General features: G+C 41.6%; 1 protein-coding gene across 2 annotated transcripts in view; it reads left to right on the top strand.

Annotated features, from left to right (window-relative positions):
* MLEC (malectin) overlaps window positions 1-15,278 on the top strand; it is a 107,630-nt gene that overhangs the window by 28,099 nt on the left and 64,253 nt on the right. The gene's annotated exons all lie outside the window — the stretch shown is intronic.

The raw sequence follows: 15,278 nt of genomic DNA, 5'->3' as shown, positions 1-15,278 counted from the left end.
CTAGAGGAAGGGGCACCAGCCAATGATACCATATTGCCCACTTAGGCCACGTCTCCTGAACATTCCCATGTCTTCTTGTCCCCTTATCTCCAAAATAGGCGACAAGAGTTTTGGAACAACACCTTCATCCAAATGTTGAATCAACATAATGAGGTATTGAATAAAACGAACTGTTGGGTCTGTGGTATCCTGCCTCGCTCCACGGAGAATAACATTCCCTTCCTCCCTTACTCTTACTCTATACACTCCTCTTGCGCTGCCTGGATGTCGCTCATCCTAGGCGCCCATCGGTCCTGCGGCCTTGCCGACATCACTCCAACAATTGCAAGATGAGTTCTGGCAGAACCAAACGGGCAATGCTGTTTGTCCAAAGAACAATTCTACACGCATGTCTGAGGATGAGAAGGAGGAAATGCTGGTATTCGACTCTACCAGTAGAATACGCTTCTCCAGCTTCAAAGCAAGAACACCCGCCAAGCGGACCCCACCGCTAGCTGTTGTTCGCATTCCTGGACTAATGTGTATCAGAGGCTTAGGTATTGAGTACGTTGGGGACAGCTCTTGTGTCATGACAACAACTCTGAATACGACATCTCCACCGCCCCTTGTTGCCTCCCCAAACACCTACTTCGTGTGTGGAACAAAGGCCTACACTTGGCTTCACGAGAACTGGGGAGGCACATGTTACATTGCTTTCCTCCTTCCCCCTGTCTACATTGCTTCTCCTCTTCATTATCGCGCCCGCCGCAGCAACGATGTGGGTGAACAATCAGACACAATCTCTCAACAATTCCTGGATGCCATGAAGGGCATCCTTCCCTTCAGGGGACCAATGGCAAACAGCGGAGCCATTCGCCACCTCACCAGAGTCATGGAAGCCACCGTCAACATCACAGCTGGTATTTTGGCCAACAACACTGCGGAGCTCCAAGCGGTACGCCTCGTCACTCTACAAAATCGCATGGTCCTTGATGGACCGCGGAGGAGCATGTCGCATCATCGGCCCCAGCTGTTGCGTGTATGTTCCGGATCATTCATCATCTGTCTACAAGGCTTTTTCCGCACTCTATCGAATAGCCTCTGACCTCCATCAAGATACAGACCCATGGTCCCTTGGTTCTTGGATATGGCAACTTCTGCTGAAATGGGGATGGAAGGTTCTAATGATCATCCTGATACCTCTTGCCCTGGTTCTCTTTTGTTGGCTTTGCCTTCAATGTGGTCCTCTACTCTGTGGCCTCTGCGCAAATGCTATCAAGTCAGTCCCCGTAAATGCACAGGTCAAGAACGATAAAATAAGGACTGAACGTGAGACACAGCTATTGATGAACATTGTAATTGACAAAAAAAAAATGGTTTCGCTTATGGCAAAAGGAGGGACTGTAGAAAAGTAGGTCTGTCATCTTGCCATTCACTCCACCATTTTGTGCTATACCCCTTATGACTGACCTTCTCTCTCTTTCACGATCACTCTGGAGCTCCACTTTTGACCTCCCACATTCCTGCACGGACGCTCACACCCTGTTCGTTTGTCTCCTCAGACAAGCTGCGGGTGTCTTGTTGCCGATGCTCTCTCTCCATCTCATGAGATTGTAATAAATATCCTTTCTCTCGGCGCTCTAGTGTTGGTCTTTGTTTGTATCCCGGACCCGTGGACGAAGGGTGGACCCTGCACCTTTGGGTGGTCCCCCAAATCCACAGGTTTTAAGTGGATGTAAATCATATTAACACTTAAAAGTATTTCTTTAACCAGTGAAGTTCAGATTCTATTTTCTTTCCATCTGTGACGTACTAAGAATGCAGTTAGTACAGTAATGTAAGTGTGCCACTAACTTATCTGTAGGATTTAAACACCTAGTTTTCTGTTGATATGTAATCGTCATCGCCATGTTTGGTGCCATTGAACACAGAGTGTGAAATATTTGGTTATGACTTGCCCCTATGTGCGAAATTTTGGGTAAAGCGGACATTTTTCAAATGTTCATTTTCTGAAATATGCCCTCTTTCCCAAAGTCCAGAGTCTAGGGCGGGTAGCTGCTCTGTAGCCCAAGCAAAATATTTTGCTGCAACCATAATCTCTTACAAGGATTTGGCGAGCAGATCGTGCAATCGAAGTTGCTCAAGGTGAATGAGAATCTGCTGTGTCCGTGGATCTCCGTGCTAACCAATGGGGATTTGAAATTCTTAATCGCACAGGAGGGCTTAATCGCTGAACTTAATCGGTATGAGGATTTTTTAATACATTATCCCCAAAAAGTCGGACTAAAATAACCCCACCCAAAGAAAAAGGCAAAAACTGCACACTCTGCACTGTACTATATTCATTTAATTTGTTATGTAAATGTGCTCAGTGGTTTTGATTAGTGGATACCAAAAAGTTCTTCGAAAAGTTTGTATGCACACTTGTTTTTGGAAGAGCTTTTGACCTCTTGATGAATATGCAACAAATGTGTTCTGTAGACTGTCTGCCCGCCCATCTTAGTGCTGATGCATCTGATGTCTCACAAGTTATTAGCGTAATAAGAAGATGTCGTTCCTGTGTTTTCTTAAATAGGGAGGTGCAGTTGTTCCTCTGTAATATATATCCGGCTTGTTTAGGTAGATTGCTGGTCCTGGTAATAACTCTTGTTAGACAAATTATTAGTAACAGTTGAATTAAACCTGTTGGGATTTTGTTGGACCTTAAAAGAAAACACCTGGTAATTTAAGCTCTTGTTGCTAAGATTTAGCTCTGCATATGTGGGCAGTGGAGGTAGCACTACTATTGCTTCGTTGGCAAGTTATGTTATGGAGAACTTTGGTCAAGCATTAAAATATTGTGCAAGATATCATATTCGCAAATTTGAACCAGCTAGTTTCCTGAGCACCAGGGCTCTTTCATCGATGCGAGTAGCAGTGTGATAGCTGGGAAAGCGAGCAGTTGATAAGGCACTGTTTCAGTTTTGAGAATTAAGTACTCGGGCATCTTGCCAGAAGGCAGAGGTTGGTGAGTGTTAGTCCAGAAAGAAGAGCGGTTTAATGTCTGACATAGATGTTTTGCTAACTTATTGCTCCTGTACACAGCAAACTAGCACCACATGACTTTTTTTTTATGGAAACCAGTGCACCCAGAAATCACTTTGAATGGACCATCAAAGGTTGAGTAAACCTCTCTTCGTACAAGCTAATGATTGAAAATGCGAAAGATAGCATGACGTAATTACCAAATCAAATTCTTTCAACATTGGTATTTTTAGAACATTTGAGGGTCTGGTGGCTACTAGCCTAGTCTTCTCTGGGGTTTCTTACCAAACATGAAAACTATTTGATGTAGTTATAAGGAATAGTAGTTGCTTAGCTGTGGCAAACACTGGCGCGTGGCCAGAACAACCGTAAAAATCCAAGTTACTTTCACTCAATGGCAGACATTGTTACTAAAGTGGCTATCCTTTATATCATTGCTTTTCTTCAATATTCGTAACATATATATAAATATTCAAAATGCTTTATGCTATGGGTGTGCCAGAAAGCCAATGCCCAAGATTTCCGTACTTCTGTGACACTTCATCAGCCATGTGTAAAGTATCCCACCACATCAGTGCATTTTCACCATCAAAGCCGACAACTTGTAGGCGAGCATACCGGTTATAATTACATGGCACCACTGACGGGCAAAGTTTATACCTGCCGCCCTCATGCGACCGACAACCAACAAGTGAATGTGCACTGTTGAAAGTATGTCAGATGTGGCCTTCTCTGGTCACAGGCTGACTTGTGGGCCTACTCTACTGCTTGGCATGCAACACTAATTGCAGAAGAAATTTGCGGGCATCAGTGTGGTGGAAGGTTACCGTGACAATCTTCTCCATTTAAATCTATTGGCACATGCATCAAATACTGCGTGTCTGGAGGGACAGCCTACCTTATTATCAGAGCGGCACTGGCGTGACAATAGACCAGTTTGGTCACACAAGTGCCGTTTAAGGTCACTGAAGTAGTCTGTGACTGGCCCTTTGAGTAGGATTCTGGGCAGATTGGCCTTGTAGTGAGTGACAAAACCCTTGAGTGGCATTGTTACCTGACACTTATCAGGAGTAGATTTGGCTCGTACCCGCACACATTGCTCTTTGCTGATGTGGATTTCGGCAAGTGGGGGGAGAACTTGAGGCTGATAAGGTTGCAGTGTCCCCTTTAGGTGCTTGGAAAAGCTTGGGCATTCCCACGCCCCTTTGCAATGCCCATGGATGGCCTGCTCCCATGGAATGGTGGCTCCTTTGAGTCCTGTAGTTGACTGGCCTTCACTGCTCTGTTAAAAAAAAAAAGAAGACTCCATAAGGAGAGTCTGCTCGTGCCTTTTCCAAATGTTTTGAGCATAATCTGGTGGGGGGGGGATTCTTTGTGGGGCTATGAGATAACCGTATTCCCCATGCTCACTGAGTAACCCAGATCTACAGTATACACCATATGGACATGGCATAGTGGAGTAATTAGGAGCCCTTGCGGGGTGAACAATTTCCATACACATTGCCTGTCACCCTCGGAGACTACATATGTTTGGTTGCTTGTTAGTGGTTGTCACATATTATCAGCTCCACTTGCATAAAGGTCTCCTAACGTTGGCTAATGACCTGACCTCCAGAGTGTTGTTAAACGTTTTCTTCTGCATTATTGGTGACTAGTGCCAAGATAGGAATAAACGATAATCAACAGGCTAAATTGTAATTTGAGCCCTGCTGCTGGTTCAGGAGAGACCCCCTAAAAATAGCTCAAGTGAATCGCCTGACTACACCGGAGGGTGGTGACGATATGCAGTGCAAAAAAGTTTAATGTCCAACAACAAAATGGATAATCTCACAAGCCGTATGAACTCCATCTCTCATAAGCTAGGTAAACATGACAGGAGAATTACAGAGGCTGAACAGCACAAGTCGTCCATACAATAAAGACCTGGTTGTAAGAGCGTTTCTTCAATATCACTCTTGTGAACTGCTTATAATGTGGGAATTCTATTTTCCACCCACTATCTGGCACCCTGTCTAATTTCTCGCAGTCCCAGAACTCTCAAGTCGGTATTTATTAAAAAAACAAGCATTTGCAATGCAATAGGTCTCATTTGCGAAAGTTTGAGCTTTTGGCATTGTAAATGACAATGCCTTTTATTTACGTGTTGGTTTTTAAAACCTAAATAAAAGGCATTACCATTTACAATGGCAATAGCTTAAACTCTCGCCAATGCGAGACCTATTGCATTGATGCACAGCAGCCTGGCTAGCTAAGATGCGGCCAGCATTAACCACATTATAGCGCTTTAAAAAATCTTTCAACCAGCTGCTGTGTGGTGCAAACACCTTGCTGGTTTTGTAACAAGATGGCATCATCGTTCTAATATATTGTGATTCTAACATTTTGTGAACGGTACCTACATTCGCCTTTGCTTTAGGCATCACCTGTTTTGTAATGATACATTGTTTTCTATGCAGCGTTTCTGAAATGTTCTAACCTCTTATATAAATCCGAATTCAGCGGCTAATCTACTTTTGAACTGTCAGAGTACACTACTAAACAGCCAACAAATGCTTCAGTAGTTGAGAGCAACCATCAAGGAACATCAGGAGATCAAACAAAGACAGTCTTAGAAACAATAAATCTAAAGTTGTATCTTGCAGTTAATGAGTAGGGCGCTGAGAGAGGCTTTCTGTGACGCCTTTGAAACAAAGCAACGCCCAGAGCCTCTGTCTGCTTGCCTGTGAGGAGGAGGGTGTGGGGGGAGGTAGTGCTGTCGATCAACAATTGGAGGGGGTGCAAAAAACGACCAAGCAACAACAACTTGGAAGCAAGAAGAAAACCTGCTTTGCATGCTTAAGCTCTGCTTTGCACATTAAAGCGAGCCCTATAGCTTTGCTAAAGCTGGGGGACCGCTTTCAGTATGGAACGCATACAGAAGATTAAAAAAAAAAAATGCATATGACAAAGGGTGTGATGGTTGAATGCATAAATAGTCTCGGTTTTATGTCCACTTCACTTCAAGCCTCAGTGTATTATTTCTAGTATACATCGAGACGTTCTGTGTTGCTTCCAGAACACAAGACTCTGTGTTATTTCCCATACACATCAAGACTGTTATTTCCCATACACATCAAGACTCTGTTATTTCCCATACACATCAAGACTCTGTGTTATTTCCCATACTCATCAAGACTCTGTGTTATTTCCCATACACATCAAGACGCTTTACCCAAAATTTCGCACATAGGGCCAAGTCATAACCAAATATTTCACACTCTGTGTTCAATGGCACCAAACATGGCGATGACTATTACATATCAACAGAAAACTAGGTGTTTAAATCCTACAGATAAGTTAGTGGCACACTTGCATTACTGTACTAACTGCATTCTTAGTACGTCACAGATGGAAAGAAAATAGTATCTGAACTTCACTGGTTAAAGAAATTCTGTGTTATTTCCCATACACATCAAGACTCTGTGTTATTTCCCATACACAACAAGACTGTTATTTCCCATACACATCAAGACTGTTATTTCCCATACACATCAAGACTCTGTGTTATTTCCCATACACAACAAGACTGTTATTTCCCATACACATCAAGACTCTGTGTTATTTCCCATACACATCAAGACTGTTATTTCCCATGCACGTCAAGATTGTTATTTCCCATGCACGTCAAGACTGTTATTTCCCATGCAAGTCAAGACTGTTATTTCCCATGCAAGTCAAGACTGTTATTTCCCATGCAAGTCAAGACTGTTATTTCCCATGCAAGTCAAGACTGTTATTTCCCATGCAAGTCAAGACTGTTATTTCCCATGCAAGTCAAGACTGTTATTTCCCATGCAAGTCAAGACTGTTATTTCCCATGCAAGTCAAGACTGTTATTTCCCATGCAAGTCAAGACTGTTATTTCCCATGCAAGTCAAGACTGTTATTTCCCATGCAAGTCAAGACTGTTATTTCCCATGCAAGTCAAGACTGTTATTTCCCATGCAAGTCAAGACTGTTATTTCCCATGCAAGTCAAGACTGTTATTTCCCATGCAAGTCAAGACTGTTATTTCCCATGCACATCAAGACTCGGTTATTTCCCATGCACATCAAGACTCGGTTATTTCCCATGCACATCAAGACTGTTATTTCTCAAACACATCAAGACTTTGTGGTATTTCCCATTCAACTTGAGATATGTAACAAACCACCATACATGAAGGAATTGCAATATTTAAGACGACTCATGCTGTCTACGACTATAAGCTACACAAACGCTTAATTTTTGATGCATTTCAGTCCCATCTCATTTATGTGGATAATGCACGCGAAGAGATGCAATAACTCCCTCACTTCCCCAAATAAGATTCTGTGTGCATCGGTGCAGAAAACGTCAGTGTTACCACATGACCTGAACTGTTTTTGTTTACACCACATCCTTGAATGGCACGTTTTAAAAGTCCCTTTCCCTCCTTTTTTATTCCCGGGCAAACAGAGCTGGCATTTCGCTTCGTAAGGATGGTACCTTGTCAGGCATCGCACTGAAGCCAAAGATGTCACCTCTTCAAAGTGAGGGAACCTTTAACTGTCAAAGCCCCGCCGTGAACAAGCCATTTAGAGCCCTCCCCAATACCACTTGCACATGCACAAGGCGCAAGCTTTTTAAAGCTCACCTGCTACGCAAGTGTCTGAAAATAGACCCCAAGTGCCTTCTGAGCGACAATTACAACGCGGTAATAAACAGTGCCTCAGCCATTAATTACGGTAGGCGGATCTAGGCGCCCATAAAGTGCCTTCGGCAGTCTTATGTTTTATCACTCATCATTTTGGCTGCACGCGCGCATGTTTTCTTCCTGCCATATTTCTAAGCAAATGGTACACAAAACACTGTGCAATGGGTTTGGAAAATAGTCTGTCCACCGCCATTACCATCACTGCCTCGCACATGTGGTCCGTAAGAAGACGTTGGGGATTTTAGTAGTTGTTTAAAAACGCATTCAGTTAAGAAACGTACCCATTCTAGGACGCGCAGAAATGCCAGGGGCTCCTTAACCATTTTGAAACACCCCGATCCCACCAGCTTTGTAGGCGTGAAAAATAAAGCCACGGAGACACAGGGTCCCTATTGAAAAAAAACACGCCCGCGAGTGGTGCGCGCCACAGCGAAACGTGTTTTTGAATTATCACGCTCGTGTCTGGGCACGATAATTGAAACCACATGGCCTTTGGTGCGCGTAATAGACACCAATTGGCCATGGGCGGAGCAATGCGCCCGCCTTTGGCCTATTGCGTGCTCTCTTAGTAAAAAACACGCACGCAAAGGCCAATAGCGTGCCACAAAAGGAAAAGCACAAGCGTGCGCGATTCCTAGGTATGTTTTCAGGCCCCCTACAAGAGGTCTCTTGCTGCGCGAGAAGTGCTACGCACTGCAACGCAGGCGCGAGACCTATTCAAGAACCACTTTCAGTCAAATTGCCACACATCTCCTCCCCCACAACATGCGAGTGAAAAGTACTTAACAGAAAATAAGTGAGGAAGTGAGGGGGCACCTCACGTATGCAACACCAGGGAGGCTACCAGACGGTTCTCGCCAGTATGCCCATGTATATCATCATCGGTTACCCCCTCACAAAATCAAAAAACATAGTGTCCAGTGAAAAGACAAAAGGAACAGAGAAAGAGAAATTAACTTTCCCAAAACATAAACCCCGTGATATGCAAAGAACTGCGTGTTCCATGCAAATAAAATCGAGTTAAGACTCCCTATTAGGCTGCCCTCTTTATTTGAAAATGTGAGCTTACTCGGCTTAAGAGCACAGCATGTGGCTAACCTTTTCCAAGAAGGCCAACACGTTTCATGGCCAATTACATATGTTGTGGCAAATTCGTCAGGGCGAGGGGTTCAATCACTCTGGTCTCTAGGCAATACTTTGTATGATGCGGATTGGCTGATAAAACAAAAGGAAACAGTGGTTCTATCTCAATCAAACATGATCAACCAGATAAAAATTAAGGTGCATTCATTAATCATAAGTCTTCAATCACTTTTAATTACCCGGTGTCGGCAGAGGGCTTTCATACCAGCCTACACCAGACCAACTGGGGTGTGTTTGTCACTCTACCCCCTGGATTCCAAAGCACTACCATTGCTTATCGTTACACCTGTGGAATGATAGCAAAACCTCACATGAACATTGCGAGTAATGTGTGCCTTTCATCCTCATTAACTGTGTCACAACCCAATCTCGATATTATCGTGTGCCAAACGTCACCATCATAAAGGCTAACACTCAGTAGCCCCCATTATTTCAATTACTGTGCTTCATTATCCCTGTCAATTCAATGGGTGCGTATCGCTCCTCACTACATGTACCTCAATAAAGACTGTGGCCGGTATATATGCTTCATGTTGTCTCTATATTATTTGGACCACCACCTGCCCACATATACATTCCCATTCTTGTTCGTTAGTCCAGGGCAAATCCCCCGCTTTTCAAAACCTTAGTTTCCCTCAAGTAACATGACAACCTGGCGATATCGCCAATTGCGCTGCCATGAAAGCCTGTCTGCACACTCTTTCCGCATGAACACCGAGCTGTCTCGTCCCAGCTTCGGAGCGCGCCGGTAGCCACGGCACTATCTACCCGGGGCTATTCACCACGCCCATTACGTGTAGATCATGTGACCGCATACTGATGTAAAAACGGCCCGTTTTCCACACAACTGTGGCGGCCATATTAGAACGCATACACATCCTCAAGTTCTTATGGCTCTCAAGAAACGTGGGCACTGTACTTCTCAAGCCTTCAACATTCGAGCCTCCAATCAGTATTTGTGATTTTCGTTAACCGTTTTATTTATCATAATCTGGCGGGCCTCTATCAGCCAGAGCATCCAGCACGAGAATCGTTTACAATATTAACATGAGTTATATTGCATTATATTTTTTGTATATTGCAATAAATAACGCAGGAATATGAATAATTATTTGTTAAAAGGACCTGGTCCTTATAAACCAGTGTTTCACTACATGCAATACTCTTTACATCCATCGTTGCCACTGCTCTAATATTGATCAGATCTTAACGATCAATATAGTCACCCAGATATTCTGCAATCCTTTTTCCATTTCATAATCTCGACAGTGCAAGTGTACCGAAGTTCTACAGATCTTTTAACTCCTATAAATGGATATACTTTGGTGTTCTATAATACATTTATACACCTCCATCCCCTGCTGTCTCGACAACTATTCTCAACATTCAGGGACACCCAAGATGTTGAAATCTTAATTGTTGGGGTCCTTCCACAATCCAGAACCCTATTTAGTGCACACATCAGTCCTACTCTCTGCTGACTTTGTTCCATTCAATGTGGTCATTCAATCCTGTTTGATCCACTTTCTCGGAAAAGATCCAGCGCGCTTTGTTTGCCAGTAATCTTTCAATACTGTCACTGCCAGCCATAACTCTCTCTAAAACTAGCCATTTCAACGCTCGAAGATCGTGTTTGTATTCATTTAAATACTGTACCAAGCGAGTAGTGAGCTTGCCTGCCTTGATGGTACTTAGGTGCTCCTGAATCTGTACTTTCACTTTCCTACTTGTTAGACCAATATATTGTAGCCCACATTGGCATGTTCGTCTGTATATGACATTAACTGTATTACAGTTTGAAAACTTTTTCAAATGCCATATTCTACCATTGTGTAACTGCACAATATTGGTTTTTTTTCTGTTAGTTCACACACACACCAAACACCCCCCACAAGGATAGTGTCCGGCTGGCATAGTAGTAGTCCTCTGTTTCTGTACTTGTCGTGTGTGCACAAGTTTATCCTTCAAATTACTCGCACGTCTAAATGCGAATGTGGGTTGCGGCATTTTAAAATCAGCAGTGGACAGCAATGACCAATGTCTCCTCATCACATGTCTTATCTTATCTGAACAGCATAAGACAGCCTCACAAAAGAAGAAACGCTACTCAGCATGGAAAAGGTATAACCTGTGTTTGAGCCTAAAGACGTGGAAGCTAGATTGCAATGTAACAAAATCCGATTACTGATATCCCGGAATTTGCTAAAACTGGCAAGATGAAAGACTTTGTGGGTCGCCTACTCTTAACAGTTTTTGGCGCAGCAGTGTTTTTGAGGCTGTTGCTTGTGTAGAGGGCGCACAGGTCTTTTCTCAGTGTAACTGCAACCCAGGGCACCTGCTCGACCCATAATTGCACAACGTACACATTTCGGTGACATGTTATTTCATACTTGCTATAGAGAAGCAAAATCTGAAATTTTGAAGGGTAAAGCTTTTTGCTCTTTTCTGACTTTGTGGTGGTGGTGCAAGAGCCTAGAAGAAAGTTTGCCTCAGTCAAACAAAAGTTGCTTAAAGTGAATATCCTATCTGCCAAGTTATACCCAGCATAGATAAAGATCACCTGTGAGAGGACGCCCGATATCTTTCAAATATTACAAGCCTCTGAATTCCTAAAGAGCCTCTGCAAGCTATACTTCACCAACAGTACTTAGACTGTGATATACCAGCCGAAGTATCCTGATGTCCTTTGATCCAGCGCAGAGGACAGAAATGTATATATTCTCCTTATGTCACAGATTCTTATTCACAATAGCTCATTCATACACTCATTCATTGGTGGGGCCCATAACACCAACACACTCGTCATTTAATCAATCTCACTCGAATCTGTACACAGGAGAAAAAGGCGCTGGACATGTGGGTACCTTATTGCCTATCCGGATCAATTTGATTGAGATATATATTATATATATATTCACTGAAAAAACCATAGGTTTCACACACGTTATAGTTAGGAATTAGCATTTAAAAAACCTTAGAAATTCAGTGAAAAAACCATAGGTTTCACACATGTTATAGTTAGCTGGACATTTTACTCGTAAAAAACCAATGAAATTGCCCCGTTATAGTTAGTTCAGCTAACTATAACTCACGCGCCCGCAATGCACTGCTGATGACGTCACATATTACATCACTCATGACATGGTCAGTGACATCACTCATGACATCACTGATGACATCTCAAATGACATCACTGATAACCTCACTGATGACATCATCCTTGTGATAGAGTGGCAGACCTCCTCTCACCTTAATATAAGCTTTGATACACACATTCAAAAATAGAGACTAAAATTTTCAAAACAATGGACATACCAATACCAGTTACAACAACCTCTTCAGTAATTCTAAGATCCACATCCACATCCACTCATTCACCAACAGTCCTATACAGTCACTCATACATGTACTCACTCATCATATGTACTCATACACCTATACATCCTGTTACATAATGCCACTCATCCTTAGAGTTACTCACACACATAGTCACTCATGCTAATAAAGAATCAAACATACATTCACCTGCATATACAGTTATACACACACCACCACACTTACTTCTACGGAAACTTACACATACTTAGTCTTTTAAACAATCACTTATAGAAACACTTACTTATTCATACAGGAACTCTTTCAATCTGTCCCTCTCGCATATATACACCAATAGTCACATATACTAGTTTAAAACATATGTAGTTACTTCTGAAGACACTATTGGGACAGTCATTCACTCACTAACACACCCATACACACACTCATCCACCCATACAGTCCTGCACACATGCTGTCTTCAACACATACAAACAGTGAGTCACTCATTCATGCACCTATGCACTACGTAATACCCCCCACCGAACCATACAGACACTCAGACTGATACTCAAAAAAACAACTACTAACCTATATAGACACCCATGTAGCTACTCACCAACCCATGCAGCCACTTATACATAAAGTGAGAGATACACTTAATCAGTCAGTTACACAATCAATTTTTGAAAAACAAATCATCCATTTAGACACTTATATACCCATTTATTCTTCCATCGACCTTGAGATATACATATATAAAACATATTTAATTTTCAGAAAAACACACATTCACTGGATGATGTCATCAGTGAGGTCATCAGTGATGTCATTTGAGATGTCATCAGTGATGTCATGAGTGATGTCACTGACCATGTCATGAGTGATGTAATATGTGACGTCATCAGCAGTGCATTGCGGGCGCGTGAGTTATAGTTAGCTGAACTAACTATAACGGGGCAATTTCATTGGTTTTTTACGAGTAAAATGTCCAGCTAACTATAACATGTGTGAAACCTATGGTTTTTTCACTGAATTTCTAAGGTTTTTTAAATGCTAATTCCTAACTATAACGTGTGTGAAACCTATGGTTTTTTCAGTGAATTTCTAAGGTTTTTTAAATGCTAATTCCTAACTATAACGTGTGTGAAACCCATGGTTTTTTCAGTGAATTTGCAAGGTTTTTTAAATGCTAATTCCTTACTATAACTTGTGTGTAACCCATGGTTTTTTCAGTGAATTTGCAAGGTTCTTTAAATGCTAATTTTTTTTTTTATTCTTCATTTTTTTCAAACATATTTTTAATTTAATTTTCTTTCATTATATAAAGACTATGCTTAAATTTTTAAAATCCTTAAATATTTTTTTTTAATATATTTTTTAAAATAAACATGTAAAATTTATTACCATATTTTTTTTTTTTTTTTTAGTACGCGTACCGTAAGCTCACTGTAAGCGTACGGTTTACGCAACGTCCGTAATCTATCTACGCTGCTTGCGTATAGTTACGCAATTTGCGTAGCCGCGCGTACTGCGCGTGGGACGCGTGCGCGCTTACGCCACACGCGCACGTTACGCGGAAGTGCCGGGGAGTGACTGTTATGCGCATGCGCGGAAGCGCGTGTCTTTTTTACGCGCACGCGTACTTTTTGCCGTAAGCGTACCGTAATCGTACCGTAAGCGTACGGTAGGTCATGTGATCATGAAACACAACTTTTGATTGGTTGAAACTACTTTCAGTTCTAGAACTCTCCTACACCACACCCATTCCCCTCATTTCTGCTTGTGATCCCTTGGGAGAAGGAGCTGGTTTGTCTTTGGGATACGATGGCAGAACAGCAGAGCTCTTCTGAGAGTGAGCCTAGCACCAGCAGCACTGTCTTGAGGCAGAGATCGAGGAAACAAAAGCCTTCTTATGTTTGGGATTATTTTACTTTTCCAGAAGGCCAGCAAAAGGTGAATGCACCCTTAGTTACTTGCTGTCTGTGTAAGCGTGTACTTTCTAGAGGTAATCCTAACAGGAAGTATTCCTTTGGGAATCACACCATGAAGAGGCACCTCCAGGATGTACACGGAAGGACACATGGTCATCTTTTTGGAGGTAACTCTTCAGAAAGACGAGCCAGTACATCCACAGCAGCTCAGCCTGGACCATCATCTGCAGGGCTGACTCCTTCTTCTGCAGGTGAGGTGAGCCCTTCATCTGTGGGGGGAGAATCTCCTTTTGCTGGCCCTCTGGAAATGAACCTTCGATTTCGGAAGGTTGATATTCATTGCACATTTTGTAAAGGTCTAATTTGTCATAGGGAGACCAGTGTTTCCCTAGTGAACAACAAAATAGATCAGCACATTTGTAGCTTTGAATGATTTTCCCATGCTTCCTTTCCTCTGTCCCTGCATGAACACAACGGTTCTTTTAAGAGCCAACCTTATCTTTCATCTTTTTTTTACATATGTTTTTTAAAACCTTTTTTTTTTTTTTTTACCGTACGCGTACGGTGCGCGTACCTTTTTTTTATTTTTTAAAAAAAACACTAAAAATCAATTATCACATTACAAGGTCCTTGAGAGACTACAATTATTATTATTGACTTACCATACTCACTCCAAAAAATATTTATTCATTTGTTTTTTTAAAAAATAGTTTTAAAAATGGTTGTAGTTTTCGAAAATTTTCTATATCTATCTGAAAAAAAAGAAAAAAGTATTAATATTTTTTTAACAATTTATAATACAGTATACATATTTACATTTTTTTCAAAAAAATATTTTTGCCTTATTTTTGCTGTTTTCAGAATATATTGCATTTCACTATAAATTGTGAAAGCAATTGCATTCATCATTTTACAGCGGGCAAAAAAAAATAACAATCTCAAAGATTGTATTAAAAAAGCCCAGAATCTCTTCTCACTTAAACTTATCATTACAGAAATGCATATTATTCTAAAAAAATATCATCTAAAAACAATACTTATTTCTTTAAAATACCGTCTGATATGTTTGTTTCAGAAGTATAATCACAATATTATATCTCAAATAACTCCAAAATACATCTGATTTCATTTCCTTTAGGCCAAATAGTATTTTTTTTTTTTTTTTTGGA

This window comes from Triturus cristatus, chromosome 11 (assembly GCF_964204655.1).
Source record: "Triturus cristatus chromosome 11, aTriCri1.1, whole genome shotgun sequence".
NCBI lineage: Eukaryota > Metazoa > Chordata > Amphibia > Caudata > Salamandridae > Triturus > Triturus cristatus.
Note: the sequence above shows the minus strand (reverse complement) of the source record. Positions and strands in the feature narration are given on the sequence as shown.